Source organism: Danio rerio, chromosome 18, assembly GCF_052040795.2.
Source record: "Danio rerio strain M-AB ecotype USA chromosome 18, GRCz13ab, whole genome shotgun sequence".
Lineage (NCBI taxonomy): Eukaryota > Metazoa > Chordata > Actinopteri > Cypriniformes > Danionidae > Danio > Danio rerio.
The window spans coordinates 49,786,541-49,806,067 of record NC_141038.1 but is presented as its reverse complement, the minus strand read 5'-3'; the positions used below and the strand labels follow the sequence as shown (position 1 = coordinate 49,806,067).

The window sequence follows — 19,527 nt, the reverse complement described above, 5'->3', positions numbered from 1 at the left end:
TTGGACTCTTAGTAATGATTTCAAACCACACTGAACTGAGCTAAACTGAACTGAACTGAACTTAAACACTAAAAACTGAACTACCCTGATCCAGTTACTATGACCATTTATGTGAAGCTGCTTTGACACAATCTCCATTGTAAAAGCGCTATACAAATAAAGCTGAATTGAATTGAATATTGATGCGAGTATCCTCAGCTGTATCCCATCTAGTCGTCACTGGGCTGCAGAAGATGGTAAAGTCTAGATAGGATACAGATGAGAATACTCACATACTTGATCTGCCTTATTTAATAAGCAATAGAGAATTTGGATTTTAAAAAAATGGTTTTAGTGGGGCGGTGCCTCACAGCAAAAAGGTTGCTGGTTCAAGCCTCGCCTAGGTCTGTTAGCATTTCTGTGTGGAGTTTGTATGTTCTCTCTGTGTTGGCGTGGTGCTCCGGTTTCCCCCACAAGTCCAAAGACATGCACTATAGGTGAATTGGGAAAGCTAAATTGTATGTGTGTAAATGAGTGTATGGGTGCTTTCCAGTGCAGCTGAAAGGGCATCCGCTGTGTAAAACACATCCTGGATAAGTTGGCGGTTCATTCCGCTGTGGTGACCCAAGATTAATAAAGGGACTAAGCCGAAAAGAAATGAATGAAAAATGGTTTGTGTAATTCGGTATGTTGTGTATATTTTTAAAAGTCTGCATATATTTTGCAGGTACTTGAGTGCAGCTGGAAGGGCATCTGCTGTGTAAAACATACGCTGGATACGCTGGCAACCCCTGATGAATAAAGGAACTAAGCCAAAGGAAAATTAATGAAAACCATTATTATTATATCATAATATTATTGAGAAAAAAAGTCGATAGCAGCTGTTTATTCATTCTTATTAGCAGCAGCTTGAACATTCTGCATAATAACTCATTTTGTGATCCCAGGATAAAAATTAGTTTGAAGCAACGTGACTTACATTTTTTGGTTCGGTTGAGTACTATCTGCCTTCATTACTGAGAGACGATGGTGACAGTCAGTGTAAGATGTGAGAGAAGTGTCTGGTGATAATGAGTGATCGGAATAGAAAGTGTAGAGGAGATCATAATCATAGACAGAAATGGAGAGTGAATAAGGATCAGTTGTATGGCAGATGGAAAGACTGTGCCAGACAGACATGATATTGAGGGAGAAGATGTTGGCGTAGTCAAATTCTGGTCTGAACAGTGACGCGTTCTCACCATTGTCTGAAAACACAATCTGTCCTTACAGCAGCCACACTCATAAACACATATGTGGGTTATTGGTATTATTCGCCTCTTCAAAAATGCACACACTTTGCTCACATACTGGAAACGAGGATGGCTAGATGGATGGATGGAGAGAGAGAGAAAGAAAATGGATGGATGGGTTGAGAGGGTGGAGGAAATGAATGAATGAATGAATGAATGAATTATTGAATGAATGAATGAATGAATGAATGAATGGAGAGGGTGGATGAATTGATAGATGGATGGATGATGTGAGATGATGAATGGATGGATAGATGAATGAATTAATAAATAAATGAAAGGATGGATGGATGGATGGATGGATGGAATGGATAAAAAAAGTAAGTGAATGGATGGATGAATGGAGAGGATGGATAAATGGATGGATGGAGAGGGTGGATGAATGAATGGATGGGTGAAGAAGGTGGATAGATAGAGAGGATGAATTAATGAATGGATGGATGGATGGATGGATGGATGGATAGAGAGGGTGGATGAATGAATGGATGGATGGAGACGGATGGATGGAGAGGATATATAAATTGATGGATGGATGGATTGATGGATGGATGAGAGGGTGGATGAAATAATGAATGGATGGATGGATGAATGGATGGTGAAGGTGAATGAATGAATGAATGGATAGATGGACGGATGGAGAGGATAAAAGAAAATGGAATAAAGAGGCTGGATAAATAAAATAATGGATGGATGGATGGATGGATGGATGGAGAGTGGATTAATGGATTAATGAATGAATAAATTAAATAATTAATTAAAGGATGGATTGCTTGAATGGATGATGTAAGACAATGAATAAATGGATGAATAAATTAATGAATGAATGAAAAGATGCATGGATGGATAATGTGAGAGGATAATGGATGGATGGAGATAATGAATGAATATTTGAATGAATGAATGGATGAATGAATGAATGAATAAATGAATGAATGAATGAATGAATGAATGAATGAATTAATGAATTGAGAGGATGGATGAACGTAAGGATGGATGGAGAGGGTGGATAAATGAATGAATGTATGTATGGATGGATAGATGAATGGATAGATGAATTAATAAAACATACATGGCCGTATTTATTATTTATAATTTTAAGTATTCTTTTCTTGTTTTTTTCCTATTTATAACTTTTTTTAAAAAGTTTAAATGGTATTTTTTTACAATAAACTTAACTAATCTGTGTTTTAATTACAACTAGTAAAAAATAGTTTTTGCATTTTTACATTTCTTTATTTACAGAACACACAAATAAAAGAGACTTTTTTAACAGCATATTCTAACAACTCTGATTTTAACAACTTATAAACATCGTTTTACAGTTTTTTTTAATCAAACATTCTCCAACAACCCTTTGTTTTATTAACAATTTTGAAAAATAAATAAATCTTTTTGTACTGTGCAATCTCCTAAAACCAGCGCCCACAACCGCACTTGAAAGCTGTGGTGTGTGATTATCATAATCAGCGTCGGGGTCGTAACCATCTGAATTATGAGAGGCAGCTGATGTGCAGAGGACACACACACACTCATAAATCCCCACGATTACAATAACAGCAGCCAGAGACTCAGTAATTATCCTGATCAACTGTCCCATTAAGGCTAATTCCACCCGCGTGGGCCAGACTCTCTGCGCCTCCTCCAGTCCTCCGCAAAGGTGCTGTTCGTGAGCGTGATGGAGTGTGTGTGTGTTGCTCTTAACAAAGGCCACTCGCCGTCATTGATGATGTGATGATAAAAGGCTTACCTGACTGCAGGCTTATGTGGAAATAATTGTCTATTTAATTTCAATCACCAACACAGCTGTGTCAAAAACCACTAACACACACACACACACACACACACACACATACACACACAAAAGAACATCGTGATGCATGTGATTTTGAAAGAATGGGTGTGAAGACCTCGATATGCACAACATTAGGTTACCAATTTCAGTTTAAGAGGAAAAGATAAGCTGCTCATATCATTGTAGGGATATATTAGAGCAGTGTTTCCCAACCCTGTTCCTGGAGGCACACCAACAGTACATAGTTTGTATTTCTACCTTGTTTGAGCCATTAACTTCAGGTTGTGGAGTCTCTTCTAGTGTTCCGATGAGTTGATTCAGGTGTGTTTGATTTAGAAAAACTGGAAAATGTTTATTGTTGGTGTGTCTTTAGGAACAGGGTTGGGAAACACTGGTTCAGAGCAGTGTTTCCCAATCCTGTTCCTGGAGGCACACCAACAGTACATATTTTGTATGTCTCCTATATCTGAGCCATTAACTTCAGGTTTTGGAGTCTCCTCTAGTGTTCTGATGAGTTGATTCAGGTGTGTTTGAATTAGGAAAAGGTTGAAAATGTGTACTGTTAGTGTGTCTTTAGGAACAGTGTTGGGAAACACTGGTTTAGAGTAATGTTTTCCAACCTTGTTCCTGGAGGCACACCTAGAACACACATTTTCCACCTCGCCCTAATCCAACACACCTGAATCAGGAACAGGGTTGGGAAACACTGGTTTAGAGCAGTGTTTCCCAATCCTGTTCCTCGAGGCACACCAACAGTACATATTTTGTATGTCTCCCTTAACTGAGCCATTAACTTCAGGTTTTGGAGTCTCTTCTAGTGTTCTGATGAGTTGATTCAGGTGTGTTTGCTTTAAAAATAAGGTTGAAAATGTGTACTGTTGGTGTGTCTTTAGGAACAGTGTTGGGAAACACTGGTTTAGAGCAATGTTTCCCAACCTTGTTCCTGAAAGAACACCAACAATACACATTTTCAACCTCTCCCTAATCCAACACACCTGAATCAGGAACAGGGGTAGGGAAACACTGATTTAAAGCAGTGTTTCCCAGCCCTGTTTCTGGCGGCACACGAACAGTACACATTTTGTGTGTCTTCCTTATCTGAGCCATAAACTTCAGGTTTTGGAGTCTCTTCTAGTGTTCTGATGAGTTGATTCAGGTGTGTTTGCTTTTAAAAAAAAAGTTGAAAATGTGTACTGTTGGTGTGTCTTTTGGAACAGTGTTGGGAAACTGGTTTAAAGCAGTGTTTCCCAACCTTTTTTCCTGGAGGCACACCAACAGTACACGTTTTCAACCTGTCCCTAATCCAACACACCTGAATCAGGAAAAGGATAGAAAAACACTGATTTAGAGCAGTGCTTCCCAACCCTGTTCCTGGAGGCACACCAACAGTACATAGTTTGTATGTATCCCTTGTTTGAGACATTAATTTCAGGTTTTGGAGTCTCTTCTAATGTTCTGATGAGTTGATTCAGGTGTGTTTGATCTAGAAAAAGTTGAAAATGTGTACTGTCGGTGTGTCTTTAGGAACAGGGTTGGGAAAACCTGGTTTAGAGCAGTGTTTCCCAACCTTGTTCCTGGAGGCACACCAACAGTACACATTTTCAACCTCTCACTAATCAAACACACCTGAATCAGGAACAGGGTAGGGAAACACTGATTTAGAGCAGTGATTCCCAACCCTGTTCCTGGAGGCACACCAACAATGCATATTTTGTATGTCTTATCTGAGCCATTGACTTCAGGTTTTGGAGTCTCCTATAGTGTTCTGATGAGGTGATTCAGGTGTGTTTGAATTAGGAAAAGGTTGAAAATGTGTACTGTTGGTGTGTCTTTAGGAACAGTGTTGGGAAACACTGGTTTAGAGCAATGTTTTCCAACCTTGTTCCTGGAGGCACACCAACAGTACACGTTTTCAACCTCTCCCTAATCATACACCTGAATCAGGAACAGGGGATGGAAACACTGGTTTAGAGCAGTATTTCCCAATCCTGTTCCTGGAGGCACACCAACAGTACATATTTTCTATGTGTCCCTTATCAAAGCCGTTAACTTCAAGTTTTGGAGTCTCCTCTAGTGTTCTGATGAGTTGATTCTGGTGTGTTTGAATAGGAAGAGGTTAAAAATGTGTACTGTCGGTGTGTCTTTAGGAACAGAGTTGGGAAACACTGCCTTAGAGTTTTCATTTTGATATCACTACAATGTGATGTGGGTAAATGGTGTGTTTCAATCCGGCTACTTTCCTGTGGTGAAGCACTGCAGTGTTATTTTCTGATATACCTTTTTTATAATTCAGGACATTTTCAATTGCGTTCACATTTATTGTATTGATGCCAAAGGTTTCTCACTGTAAGCAATGGGCTTCCCTTTACATGGAAAAATTATGCCAAAAGGGTGCCCAATGCTATTAAAAATGTGTTGTGCATGTGCCTCAAAAAATGAATGGACATAACACTTCTACGCACACACACATTCTCAGTCCATCTTTTACGTCTGTAAATACACCTTGCCCTGACTCGCATGCGTCCCTCCTAATTAGATGACAGACTGCTGTCTTTACGGCATTTAGATAACACCGGGAATTAGCATATCATTAGAGTGACACAAGAAATTTGCATTTGATTTGCATAACTCTAATACAGCCCCCAGGCGTGTGCACTCAACACAGAAGAGCGCAATGTAAAGGCATGTGTGTGTGCGTGATGCGGCCTGCCCTTTCCCGAGAGCCCCGGGTCCTTCGGGTCAAGTCATCTTTATCCCAGAAATATCTCCATCGGTGTCACATCTCCTCTTCCTCACATCTGCCTCCTTCATTCACGTTTCTTTTTCATCCGTCTGTGTGTACAGTGGAGACTCTGGGATGATTTCCATAGCAGTCTCTCTCTCTTCTCTCGTTTTTCGCTTTTCTTATTTCATCAAAGCAGACTCCCGTTTCGGGGGAAAAGCTCAAGTGCTCCTCGTGTCTGACTTCACTGCATTTCTGAGGTTTTCAAGCAGAGGCTGTTTAGTATTCTTTTGCTGTCTGTGTTTTTTCGCTCTTCGCTCTATCGTCTGTATATAACATCAGTTGTATCACGGCAAAATTGTAGGCTCTTTCATTTTCAGGGATGACTCGATGCTATTATTTCATGTCTGATGCAGATTCTGAAACCTTTCGTTTATGCTTTTAGCAGATGCTTTTATGTAGAGCGACTTAAAAACGGCGAACAAAAGGAAGTCAACACGGAGGCAACAATCATTAGCTGTTTCCATCCACCTATTTTTATGCACATTTTGGAATATCGCATATAAAAACTGCCAAATGGAAAATGAAAATGCCAAAATGTGCCTAATTTTTTACATTTTTTGTGCATAAAAAATCTTTTGAGTTCAGCGGCTTGTTCAAAATCATTTCAAAATTCTTGAGATTCTTTGGGGGGCAACAGAATTGTTTTATGTTCAATCCACTTAGTGAAGTTTCATAAACTAATTTCAAGAGGAGCACGTGATAGGATTGACTACAGCTGATCCTTATCACTAATCACTAACTAGCCAATCGGATCATTCTGAATTTAATATAAATATCCAGCATAAACTTTATTCCTCGTCTTTATTTTGGAAAACCCCCATCCTTCCCTTCTCCCTCCTCCTCAATTGTAAGTTCGGGTAACACGGTGGCTCAGTTGGGCACTGTTGCCCCACAGCAAGGGGGTCGTTGGTTCAAACACTAGCTGAGCCAGTCGATACTCTCTATGCGGAGTTTGCATGTTCTCTCCGTGTTTGCATGGGTTTTCCCTAGTGATGGTGAAATGAAGCTTTCTGAACCAGTGAAGCGCTCGACTCAATTGTATCGGAAAAAGGTTCGTTACTCGAAGCTTTCTAAACCAGAGCTCGATGAGGACCTCTTCTGGTGAAAGTGTGGGAAAGCACTGTGTTGCCTTAATGTCAAATGTTCACAACTGACCAACTTATTCATGTAGTAATACAACAACAGCAATATAAACAAATTACTCAATTACTGTAGTTTTTACACAAGATATATTACATTACACAACTGATGATTGTAGTAAAATCCAAGGTATTCAAAAGTTTATCATAATACATTTAATCCCGCTCCAAGCAGGGATCGATCCAGCGATTCCTGATTGGGAGGCGAGTGCTCTAGGAGGACGCTATGTGAACGATGTTTCTGGGTCGCATTCACCAGATGGTCTCTGTTAAACCCAATACTACGATATGCGTTGAATTTCTTTAAAGATAGTCATAAAAAAATATGCTAATATACTTTAGTATTGTTCAAAACCTTTTTACTAAAAAATACTATTGTAGTTTAGTTTAATTACTGGTGTGTGGGACTGGTGCAGTGCTTTGAAACAAATGTATGTAATAGACGCCAATTCTCTCGCTATACACTTTACTATGAGGGTGTTTAAACCTTTGAATCAAAATTCGAAGCAGTCACGTGGGTAAAGGCGAAAATGAAGCTTCAGACGTCACTGATCACGTGATGATGGCAAAACGAATCAAGCTCCGGTACACTGCTTCACTGCGAGATGTATCGTTTTTTTGATACATGCTTCGAAGCCTCGGCGCACAACGTCACATCACTAGTTTTCCCCAGGTACTTCAGTTCCATATTTTTTGAGTGTGGGAGGAAACCGAATGTTAAATTCTGGCAACCACAGCTGCTTTTTTAGTCCTTTTATAGATTTAAAAAAAAAAATTGATAGTGCAGGCGATTTTTAATGCATAGTGGCTTTGCATTGACTTTAGGGTGGAAAGAGCGTTTTTTTTTTTTTTTTGCATCGTAGGGTGTGAAAATGAGCCATTGAGGCGTGAGAGGTTGCTGATGGTTATTGGGGTTGAATCATCCTATTTATATACTTACTGAAGATGCTGCATCTCTGGGGAAACTGAGAGAATCTCTTAGATTAGTCTTGTCCTCTATAATGCACTTACAGATGTACAAAGCAGATTGCTCTTTCTCTTGCTTTCTCCCTGATGAATCAGTGAATCATGAGGCTGTTTGGTCTCTAAACCATTTTTGAGATCTGAAAGGACTCTGAAAGGATTTTTGTTCAACAGCAGGGATGTTGCACAAAATATTGTTCGATTTATTTATCGAACATTCATTCAATCATTTTCCTTCGCTTTGGTCCCTTTATAAGCAGGGGTCGCCACAGCGGAATGAACCACCAACTTATCCAGCATATGTTTTACACAGCGCATATCCTTCCAGCTGCAACCCAGTACTGGGAAACATCCATACATACTCATTCACACTCATACACTACGGACAATTTAGCATATTCAATTCACCTATAGCCCATGTGTTTGGACTGATGGGGAAACCGGAGCACCCGGAGGACACCATGGTGAATATGGGGAGAACATGCAAACTCTGTAGGGCGACAGTGCTAACCACTAAGCCATTGTGCCACCCCTATATTATCCAATAGCAAAAAAAACTCCACGATATCAAATGACTTTGCAAAAGACAGGCTTGAGTGAGAATAGACTTACTACCGGAGCTTAAAACTATGTTTTATATAATTGAATGTATTAGTGTAATTTAAAACAAACTGTAGACTTTTAAATGCGCATTACATTTCAAAATGAAAATATGCAAGCTTTGCTAGATTGATGATGTTAATAACTGTGGGAACGAGTCATTGGGCAGACATGAAATTTCAAGCAGTGGCATCAGTGTCCTGTGGTGACATTAAAATTCATGTTACACTCTTTAGAAATGAAACAGAAAAACATTATCTTATAAAGTATTATTTTACATGCAGCTTTAATGGCTTCGCATTAGAATAGTGACTACATGTAATATTTGTAGTTTTGTCAAATTGCAGGGTCATTTTAAAACAGTGTTTCTCAACCACATTCCTGGAGGACCACCAGCTCTGCACGTTTTTTATGTCACCCTAACCAAACACACCTGATTCAGATCATCAGCTCATTAGCAGAGACTGAAAGACCTGTAATGGGTGTGACAGATAAAGCAGACATCCAAAACATGTAGTGCTGGTGGTCCTTCAGGAACGTGGTTGAGAAACACTGATTTAAAAAGAATTATTAACAGACAAATGTGATTAACATGTTGAAAAGAATAAATAATATATTCATTTTCCCATATGTGTCAGTTATTATTGTTATATATACAGATAAAGGCAGAATTATCATCCCTCGTGTTCGTGTTATATATTTTTTTCCCCAATTTCTGTTCAGTGGAGAGAGGATTTTTTAAATACATTTTAAACATATATAGACCTTAAGATATACTGACCAAAATATACCTTAAAATGTTTTTTAAAAAATGTAAAATTGATTTTATTCTAGCCGAAATAAAACAAATAAGACTTTCTTCAAAATAAAAATAAATAAATTACAAGAAATACTGTGAAAATTTCCTTAATCACTTGAGAAATATTTGCTAGGTGTATGAATATTGCAGAGGAGGGCTAATATTTTTGCCGTAAACTGTAAACTACCTGATAAAAGTCTTGTCAAATATCCAAGTTTTAGGAACAACGAGTAATAACTTGACTTCTAGTTGATCATTTGGTGTGAGAAGTGGCTTATATGAAAAGCAAAGGCCTCTAGATTACGCTTATTTTACCACAATAAAATATGATCATGTCTTGATTTTTAATGATTTCATTAGGACAGTAAGGTCTGACTTTGCTTAGACAAAAGTCTTGTAACTTAACAGAAATAATGTCCAGTATAGAATGTAAAGTCATGCTGCAGTGGAGAAAGAATGAATAATGTGTCTGACTCCATCATAATCTTGGAGGACTGCAACCATACATCTCTGCAATGACCCAAATCACTGATTAATAAAGTCATCTGGAATGGCAAAGAAAGCGTTCTTGCAGGACTCCCAGATTTCATCAGGATTCCCTGGATTTATCTTCAATGCCTCCTCCTTCAACTTACTGGTGACTGGGCTGGCCAATCCTGGAGCACCTTCTTTGCTTTCAGGAGCTTTGATGTGGAGGCTGAAGTATGAGAAGGAGCGCTATCCTGCTGAAGAATTTGCCCTCTCCTGTGGTTTGTAATGTAATGGGCAGCACAAATGTCTTGATACCTCAGGCTGTTGATGTTGCCATCCACTCTGCAGATCTCTCACACGCCCCCATACTGAATGAAACCCCAAACAATGACTTTTCCTTCACCGAACTTGACTGATTTCTATGAGAATCTTGGGTTCATGTGGGTTCCAGTAGGTCTTCTGCAGTATTTGTGATGATTGTGATGCAGCTCAACAGATGATTCATCAGAAAAATCCACCTTCTGACACTTTCCCAAATAATAAACTAACTCAAGTTATTATTTGTTGCTCTTACAACTGGGATGGATGACAAGCTTGTCAGTTAGTGTATATACAAAAATTTTGTATGCATAAAAAGCATATTATATGCATGTTGCAAGGATGCAAACCTGTACTTTTAAATATATACAAGAATAAGTGATTTTTAGATGATGAAATACTTCTTGTTGGCAATTGATTAAAACCTTAGTGGTTCAAAGAATAGCATAAATATTGTTAAATGCCAATTACTTAGTGTTTTACACTGTGATTTATAAATAGTCTTTTAATATGTCATTAAGTGTTCCTTGTAGTTAAATCATGGTAAACATGTTTAACAGGTGCACATTTTTTGCTCATGTACAGAATAAAAACATAAATATGCTGTATTGCACTAATTGTTCGTTTCTTGAAACCCTCCTTTTTGTCTTCGAAGCGAAAAAGCCATTTACTCTTAAAAGTCTTCAGGAACATACACTGGGGGAAAAAAATCATTGGATTTACAATTTTTTAAAGGTAAGTGGTTATGAACAATTTATATGGGCTGAATTTAAACAAGTAAATTAAATATAGTAATGTTCAATTTAATTTGATTAAAATTGTATCAAAAATAAATTGTTTGCAACCACTTACCTTGTTAGTAAGTTAGTAAATCAATGTTAGTAAATCAATGGACTATATATATATATATATACACACCATTAAATTGTTATTTTTTATACGCTCATTAAAAAACTATTATTAAAAGCTATTTATAATCTTGACTCTTAAAAAACTTAAGTAACTTGTATTCACCCATATATTCTGTATATAAACTCTTCCAGACATGTATGCTCATGTCAGCCTGCGCATTATATTTGATGTTCCCTGTAATACACCCTGCATCTTACGCGCTGTCGTTTCAAATCAAACCAATCTGTCTTCATTTACCTCTCAACATTGGTCTTTTCGTGCGCGCGGACGTCTTTTGAGATGCATTCTGTCTCTCAAATGAAACCGCAGTGACGTAGAGTCCCCCGTTGTTTTGATGATGCCTGACCAGTCCGTTGCATGATCCGGCATTCACTGCCGTGCGGTGTGACTGTGCGCGCGACTATATTAACCGGAGCAGAGCGCTGGACATTCCTCCGCTGCCCCGACAGACTGTGATGTGCTCGCGCTCGGGACAGGGGCACCGGCACGCGCCTCGGCGATCCGGCTTCTTGGCACGAAGGATTTAGGAACATAAGACTACTTAGTGCTTGGTTTTATTTGTTGGAGGAGCAGCAGAAGCTCAGTGCCTTCTCGAAACATTAGGGTAAGTGTGCGCGCATTTACGCTTTTCGCCATAAATCGTGTGGCACGATATAGTGTGTGCTTAATACGAGATCAGTCATAGGCTATGTCATATTTTAGACTGTGTTATTATTCCCTGCAACATACTTTGACCTTTCAGTGTGTTTAAATCAAATTCGCACATACTTAAACGACATTATAGAGACTTTATTCAGTAAGCTTTAAATGCGCGTGTGCACGAGTTCCATGGGGTGCATATATTGGGCTGTTTTAAAAAGTATAATCTCCAAGTTGTGGTGTGGATTAGCCCGATTTGCAAATGTTTGCTTATATACTCACTCATATACTCTGCGTGCCATGCTGTTTATTCGTCTTGGAGCTGTTTGTTCACTTAAGAAGCAATATTGAAGGCATTGTACTAGAATTAATGCTCGTGTCTCTACATGATTGTACGCAGAAAATAGCTCATGATAAGCTGTCTTTGTTGATTAAATAACCTATTTATCTCAGGTGGCTCGTGACGTCGCGCAGTGCACGCTTTATTGCGCATCTGTTCGCGCGCTGGCTGTGGGGAATCTCGCTGTTTTTGTTTGTTTATCAGTCCTGTTCTTCCAGAATGACCCATAGTTTTTGGAAAATGTGTGACAGACGAAAGTGATTAGCACGTAGGGTTGCTTTGACAGATATGTGTGCTCGGTTGTCATTTTTAAACGATGTTAAAACTGCGGTTCTCCTTTTACCTCAGGTCTCTGACCTAAACGGTAAACAGGGTCATTTTTAAATATTAATCATGACAGCGGAATGAATTGTTTAAAGCGAAGTGTCATTTCAATCTTAAAGTCCATTAATCAGATCCAATTAGAGATGAAACGCTTCACATTTTTTGGAAACAGGTGCCAGAGAGAAACAAGCAGCGGTCACGGACTCACGGCTCGCTCCCAACGCACTGTCACGCGCGCGCGCAAATCGGCGACTGCACGAAACGTTAATTAAATGTTATTTGAGTGTTATTTAAAGAGAAAGTTCACTTGTTGTCCAATAGCTCACTTTCAGGTCATCCCAGAAAGGTTACTTTTTCATTCATTCATTCATTCATTCATTCATTCATTCATTCATTTTCTTGTCGGCTTAGTCCCTTTATTAATCCTGGGTCGCCACAGCGGAATGAACCGCCAACTTATCCAGCAAGATTTTAGGCAGGGGATGCCCTTCCAGCCGCAACCCATCTCTGGGAAAGGTTACTTTTTATTCAGTATAATTTATTAGCTACTGACATATCATCACAGTCTGGAGAACACGGTCACATGAAAGCTGATGCAGATTGTTTACAACAGGAGTGTCAAACTCTGTTCCTGGACAGCACCAGGAGGACACCGAGTTTAGTTCCAACCCTGCAACAACACACTTATCTTTGTTTCAAACAAGACTGAATGATTCAGTTAGCTTGATCAAGTGTGTGTAATTAGGGTTAAAGCTGTGCAGAGCTGTCAATCCAGGAACTGATTTTACACCTGTTGTTACAACACAAGTTTTTACATCAGTTAAAATGCATGCATCTAGAGCTGAGAGATTAATTCAATTAAATTGCAAACGTGATTGAGCAAGGTTTTGCAACACTTTGATTGACATTCTCCCTTCTTCCCCGAGCATAAGATTGTTATAGTTTTTTTAATCTTCCACTATGCTGACACATAGGTATTTTTAGCTCCGCCCTCTTTTAAAAAGAGCACAATCTCATTTGAATTTAAAGCGACAGACACCAAAACAGCATGATTAGGATCAAAGCCTAAAGGGGCATGTTTCAAAGAGTTATAAAGCATTACTAGTGTTTTATTTTAAGCTAAACTTTAGATACACACACTATGGACAACAGAAACTTATTTTACATCTTGTAAAAATTTAGGTCACTTATAAAACTTGCCGAGTCCGTAATTGACTAATTGAGAAAACTGAATGCGCTTCTGACAGGTCATCTTGAGCAAAGTGTACATGCATGTGTATACTTCATGCATGTGTTTCAGTTTACACACCATTACCGTCCTCCGGCTACAAAATGTTTCCAGCATGCTTTATATTGTCGATAATTAATAATGACGCTTCACCTAACCGTCTACAAGATTTCCATGAAGACTGGATATTCACTGTGTTCAGGCCCACAACACTTCCAAAACCATCAGGCAGCTGCGCTCGTGTCCTCCAGGGATAATTTAAGGATTTTTAACATCTGTTTTCATTCAGCTGCAAAGCCATCACAAGAGCAGAGCATTTCATAGCTGTCAAATGCCGTTTATGGTTTCACGTCACAACCCAGTGCATTACGGAGAAAGAGAGTTCAGTCTGACAGCAGAAAATGAGCGTCTGCCATCATACAGTGGTCAGTAATGGTTTTCGAGTAGGTTTAGCTGAAGTCATGACTTGTGTTGAGACTTCAAGAGGACATTTCCTTCATAGTTAAATCATTTAGTTTATTAAAATACTGACGGCACACTTTCGGAAATGAAAGGCTGTCATGGATGTGGTACTTTTTAGGATGAAAATGTATATAGACCATTTTGAGGCATCTAAATAATTATAACGGTCATAACGTATTTCCTGATTTACATGTTTAATTTGCAAAGCTTCTGAGAATCCAAAAATTACATACATTGATAAAATAAAATGTTATGGCAGCAGTTTAACATTAAATTATTATTAAATTGCCTTATTATAGTTATGAAATAGTTGTGAAACAGGAAATGTTCATGCGCCAATGACATTCCCACATTGAAATGGTCTATAGTTAAATGTATTATATAATTATTATAGCCATGCCTTGAATGTGTAATTATTGGAAAAATATTTCCTTGTGCTGTTTAATGCTGTTTGATGGGGATAATATTTTGACCACATTTAAATATAATAGTTTTAATGACTAAATTCTGTGATGACAGTAGATAATTGTTTACTAGAAATGTTGCAGGATGTTAGTATTCAGCTTAAGGTGCGAATACTTTTATATAAGTCATTGGACAACTAGTGGTTTGTTCTAACAAATAAACATCTAAAGGTTTCAAATAATATTGAGTTTAATTTCTTTAACAGTTTTTTTTTCTGCTAAACTAAAAGAAATACGACTTTTTCAAGCAGTAAAACAAAAATTATAGGAGATACTGTGAAAATGTCCTTGCTTGCTAAATATAGTTTGGGAAATATTTTAAAAATAAATTAATTCACAGGAGTGCTCATTTTGCCTTCGGCTGTACATTTAGGGTACAATAGGGATCCTTTAGTTACCAATAAATAACTTTAAGATACCAATATGGATCTTTTATGAACTGTTGATGAATATCTTTAAGATACCAATATTTATCCTTTAGGTACTAATATATAACTTTAAAGTTCCAATATGGATCCTTTAGGTACTAATATATCTTTAAGATACCAATTTGAAACCTTTAGGTCAGGGGTGTCCAAACTCGGTCCTGGAGGGCCGTTGTCCTGCTGAGTTTAGCTCCAACTTGCCTCAACACACCGGCTAGGAAGTTTCTAGTATACAGTATCTAGTCAGAGCTTGATTAGCTGGTTCAGGTGTGTTTGATTAAGCTTGGAACTAAACTCTCCAGGACACCGGCCCTCCAGGACCGAGTTTGGACACTCATGCTTTAGGTATTTGTATGTAAGTTCAAGATACCAATATGGAACCTTTAGGTACCAATATAAAACTTCAAGATACCAATATGGATCCTTTAGGTCAGTGGTCACCAAACTTGTTCCTGGAGGGCCGGTGTCCTGCAGATTTTACCTCCAACCCTAATCAAACACACCTGAACAACCTAATCAAGGTCTTACTAGGTATACTTGAAGCATTCAGGCAGGTGTGTTGAGGCAAGTTGGAGCTAAACCCTGCAGGGACACCGACCCTCCAGGACAGAGATTGGTGACCCCTGCTTTAGGTACTAATATATAACTTCAAGATACCAATATGGATCCTTTAGGTACTAATATATAACTTTAAGAAACCAATATGGATCCTTTAGATCAGGGTTGTCAAACTCAATTCCTGGAGGGCCGAAGCCCTGCACAGTTTAGCTCCAACTCTGCTCCAACACACTCACCTGTAGGTTTCAAACATGCCTGAAGGACTGAATTAGTTTGATCAGATGTATTTAATTAGGGTTGGAACTAAACTGTGCAGAGCTGCGGCCCTTTAGGAACTGAGTTTGACACCTGTGCTTTAGATACTAATGTATAACTTTAAGATTCCAATATGGATCATTTAGGTACTAATATGTACCCTTTAAGTGTACATTTTGAACCCTCTGTACCATTTCTGTGACAAATTTTGTACCCTTATTTCTAATGTTTGATTCAACACATCAGTAAACAGACAAACATTTACAATCAAGGTCAGGTTCAAGCAGACCACCTTTTTGTGCTCAAATGTTTTTTCTTTTGCTTCAAAAATGTGACCCTTGAGCACCAAAACCAGTCATAAGTGTCAATTGTTGGAAACTGTGATCTATCCTTATATAAAAGGTGAATAATAAGCTTTCCTTGTATGTATATAAGATAAGACAATGTTTGACAGATTAAAATATTTGAAAATATGGAATCTGGGGTTTCTAATAGATCACCACTACAGAGAAAATCACCGTTTGCAAATTAATTTAAAAGTTAAGTTTTGTTATTTTTACGGTAGGAAACTTACAAAATCTCCTCATGGAGCAGGATCTTTACTTAATATTGTAATTATGGTTGGCATAAAAGATGAATTTATATTTTTACTCATGATGTATTTTTGCCTGTTCCACAAATATACATGTGCAGCATGAGGTTTTGTGGTTCAGGGTCACAAATATGAGATGCAGTGCAGAATGGGAAAAATGTCCCGACACGTTTTTTTAAAAGCAGGGCATTTTTATAGTGCTGTGGCATATGTGAAACGCTGCAAAAATGTTAAAATCTGAGGCAAATGCATTAGTCAAAGACTTCAACCTAGCAAAACAGTGCAGTGGAATACAGAAAACAAACCATGTTCTGTAGGAGAAAGTGCAGTGCATCTGCTCGACTAAAACCGCAGACTCCCCTTTGGGCTAAAAGAACTCTGAACTGTCTACAGAACTCAAGCTGACTCTTCATGCAGTGCATAACATGATGGTTTATATAGAGTCCTGACAAAATGTAATACTATAAGACCACTTAAGCAATATGTATTTTTCTGATTGTCTACAGAACAAACCAGCGTTATACAATGACTTGCCGAATTACTCTAACTTGCCTAATTAACCTAGTTAAGCCTTTAAATGCCACTTTAAGCTGAATACTAGTATCTACAAAAATATCTAGTCAAATAGTATGTACTGTCATCATGGCAAAGATCAAATAAATCAGTTATTAGAAATGAGGTATTAAAACTATTGTGTTTAGAAATGTGTCAACAAAAATCGTCTCCGTTAAGCAGAAATTAAGGACAAATATATACAGGAGGGCTAATATTTCTGACTTCAGCTGTATTTTGAAAGATGTTAAACTTGTATGTGTTCAAGTAGAAATCCATATCGTTTCGAAGGCTTGCAATGAACTGTCACCCACACGCTCTTCTGATTGGCTGTGGGTTTGTGATTGATCTGCTGTGAGCAGATAGATTGTTTGTTGTTGGAATTAGGGCATTGTTTAGAGTGACAGACCCAGAAGCAAACTGGTATTGATCACTGACCACTGAGCTGTCTGTTTTAAAGGTCCTGTGAAGTAGGGTTGTGCGAAAGACGATGACATCGTCCATCGCCGATGACTGATGAACTTCACTGAGCCGGCATCACGATCCATTGCCCCGCCCCACATTTATATTGATATATAATTTATTATTTGCATGTCATCTTAAAAGCAATAACAGTCTTCATGAGCTGTGTTAAATTTAACATATAGCTGCCGCTTGCACGGCTGACAGAACCTCTCGCGCATAAAATGTGTAGATTCAGTGGCAAACGCTGTCACCTGCAAACCCCGTCCCGCAGACTTTACAGTGAATGGCTTTTGTCATTTTAATAGTGGACTTGGAAAAGTGTAAATAAGTGATTAACATGTGGCATTATTAGTAACTTTAGGTGGTTTCTAAAACAAAATCTCAGTGTTATTTTCATTCTCCTCATCCTCAGCGCTTTACATTTACGCGGTTGTAGCTCCTGTCATCTGAAGGCAGAAAGCATTGACTTAGTGAATGACAGCTGATATTAACCAATCATTCGCGTTCAGTTCTAGAGCAGTGGGCCAATAACTAGAGCACAAAGGCGGGGCAAGCATTGCAGGCTTTTTTACTTCTGCAAGTTCACATAACAACTGTTTTAATTTGTCCCTGAGCGATGCGTTTAGCGTTTTTAGGTGCAAAGATGCATTCGGCATAAATGTCTCCTAAATAACACGCACACTGTGAGGATTTTGTACTCTCGTCTCCTCCACCAGCTGTGGGAAAAGCCATTAGAACGACACAGATCACTGTGCCTATTCACGCCAGAGTCCCGCGGAAAAAAGTGATTGGCAGGTGGTCATTTATTTGTAACTTTATTTATTTATGGTTTGGTCATGGGTAAAGCAAAGACTGTGTAGGTCAGGTAGTGAAAATGGTAGGCTACAATTAATTAATTTGTTAATTAATTAACAATTGGTTTATATCTACTAAATGTGAATTTTGTCACTATTTTGCACCAGTGGGCCATTATTATAGAAATATTATATAATTATATAAATTTATTATTATATCATTATTTAATATTATATAATTATATAAATTTATTATATCATTATTTAATATTATATAATTATATAAAATTATTATTATATCATTATTTAATATTATATAATTATATAAATGTATTATATCATCGTTTAATATTATATAATTATATAAAATTATTATTATATCATTATTTAATATTATATAATTATATAAATTTATTATATCATTATTTAATATTATATAATTATATAAAATTATTATTATATCATTATTTAATATTATATAATTATATAAATTTATTATATCATTATTTAATATTATATAATTATATAAAATTATTATTATATCATTATTTAATATTAAATAATTATATAAATTTATTTTAAATTATATAAATGTCACTTGGCCATTATTGTGTATATATATATATATATACACACACACACACACACATATATTGATTTTGATACCATTTTCTATATTTTGTGATCTTACTATTATTATTATTTTTTATTTAATGCACCACAGCCAATATGGACTAACTAATATAAACAAATTTTTAATAGCACATATTTTCATATTAGCCTACTTGTTAGTGGTAGATAGTTAATACATTAACATTTATAGTCTATCAAAAAAAAATTTCAGGTTTATTTTGCATATAACATGTTTTAATCGATGCACATATGGCGTTTAGCATGCTTTACCATATCGCTCAATGTGTGTGCGTCGACCTGCTCGCTGAAGCATCTTGACTTCTGAATACTTTTTCAGTTTTCATTATTGAATCCTGAATTTTCAACAGTGCATTACTCTACTGCTAAGCACAACAGTGAACAGTAACAGTTTGATACGTCTTGTGTATTAGTTTTTGACGTTTTACCCTTGTCAGTTAAAATGTCCAATAACCGAGGAGATCACATATGAAAATTTGACATTTAAAGAGGAAAAAAGACAACACGTCAATCGACAGCACTTTACACTGCTTTCTTATTTAATTAATCGAGTCAGTGATATTGAAATGAGTTCAGTTATTAACCTCTCGGTATTGTTAATACAGCTCAGGGACATGCAGCAGCGCGTGTCAAGAGAAGAGAGCGTGTGAGAGAGCAAAGCGAAAGCAAGATTATGTGTGGATGTGTATGGAAATATTGATATTTTTGACACAAACTGCAGCAAAGTG

General features: G+C 37.4%; 1 protein-coding gene and 1 long non-coding RNA gene across 7 annotated transcripts in view; one reads left to right on the top strand and one right to left on the bottom strand.

The window, feature by feature from the left end:
- The window catches only part of LOC147839827 (uncharacterized), a 153,762-nt gene that overhangs the window by 46,798 nt on the left and 87,437 nt on the right, over positions 1-19,527 (bottom strand). The gene's annotated exons all lie outside the window — the stretch shown is intronic.
- Positions 1-19,527, top strand: part of sphkap (SPHK1 interactor, AKAP domain containing) — a 202,478-nt gene that overhangs the window by 108,354 nt on the left and 74,597 nt on the right. For 2 of the 6 annotated variants that reach the window (XM_087291359.1, XM_087291356.1), the window contains exon 1: positions 11,418-11,654. The exons of the other annotated variants lie outside the window; for them this stretch is intronic. The gene's annotated coding sequence lies outside the window, so the exon portion shown is untranslated. Of the gene's footprint in view, positions 1-11,417; positions 11,655-19,527 lie in introns of those variants that run through there. 6 annotated transcript variants of the gene reach the window in all.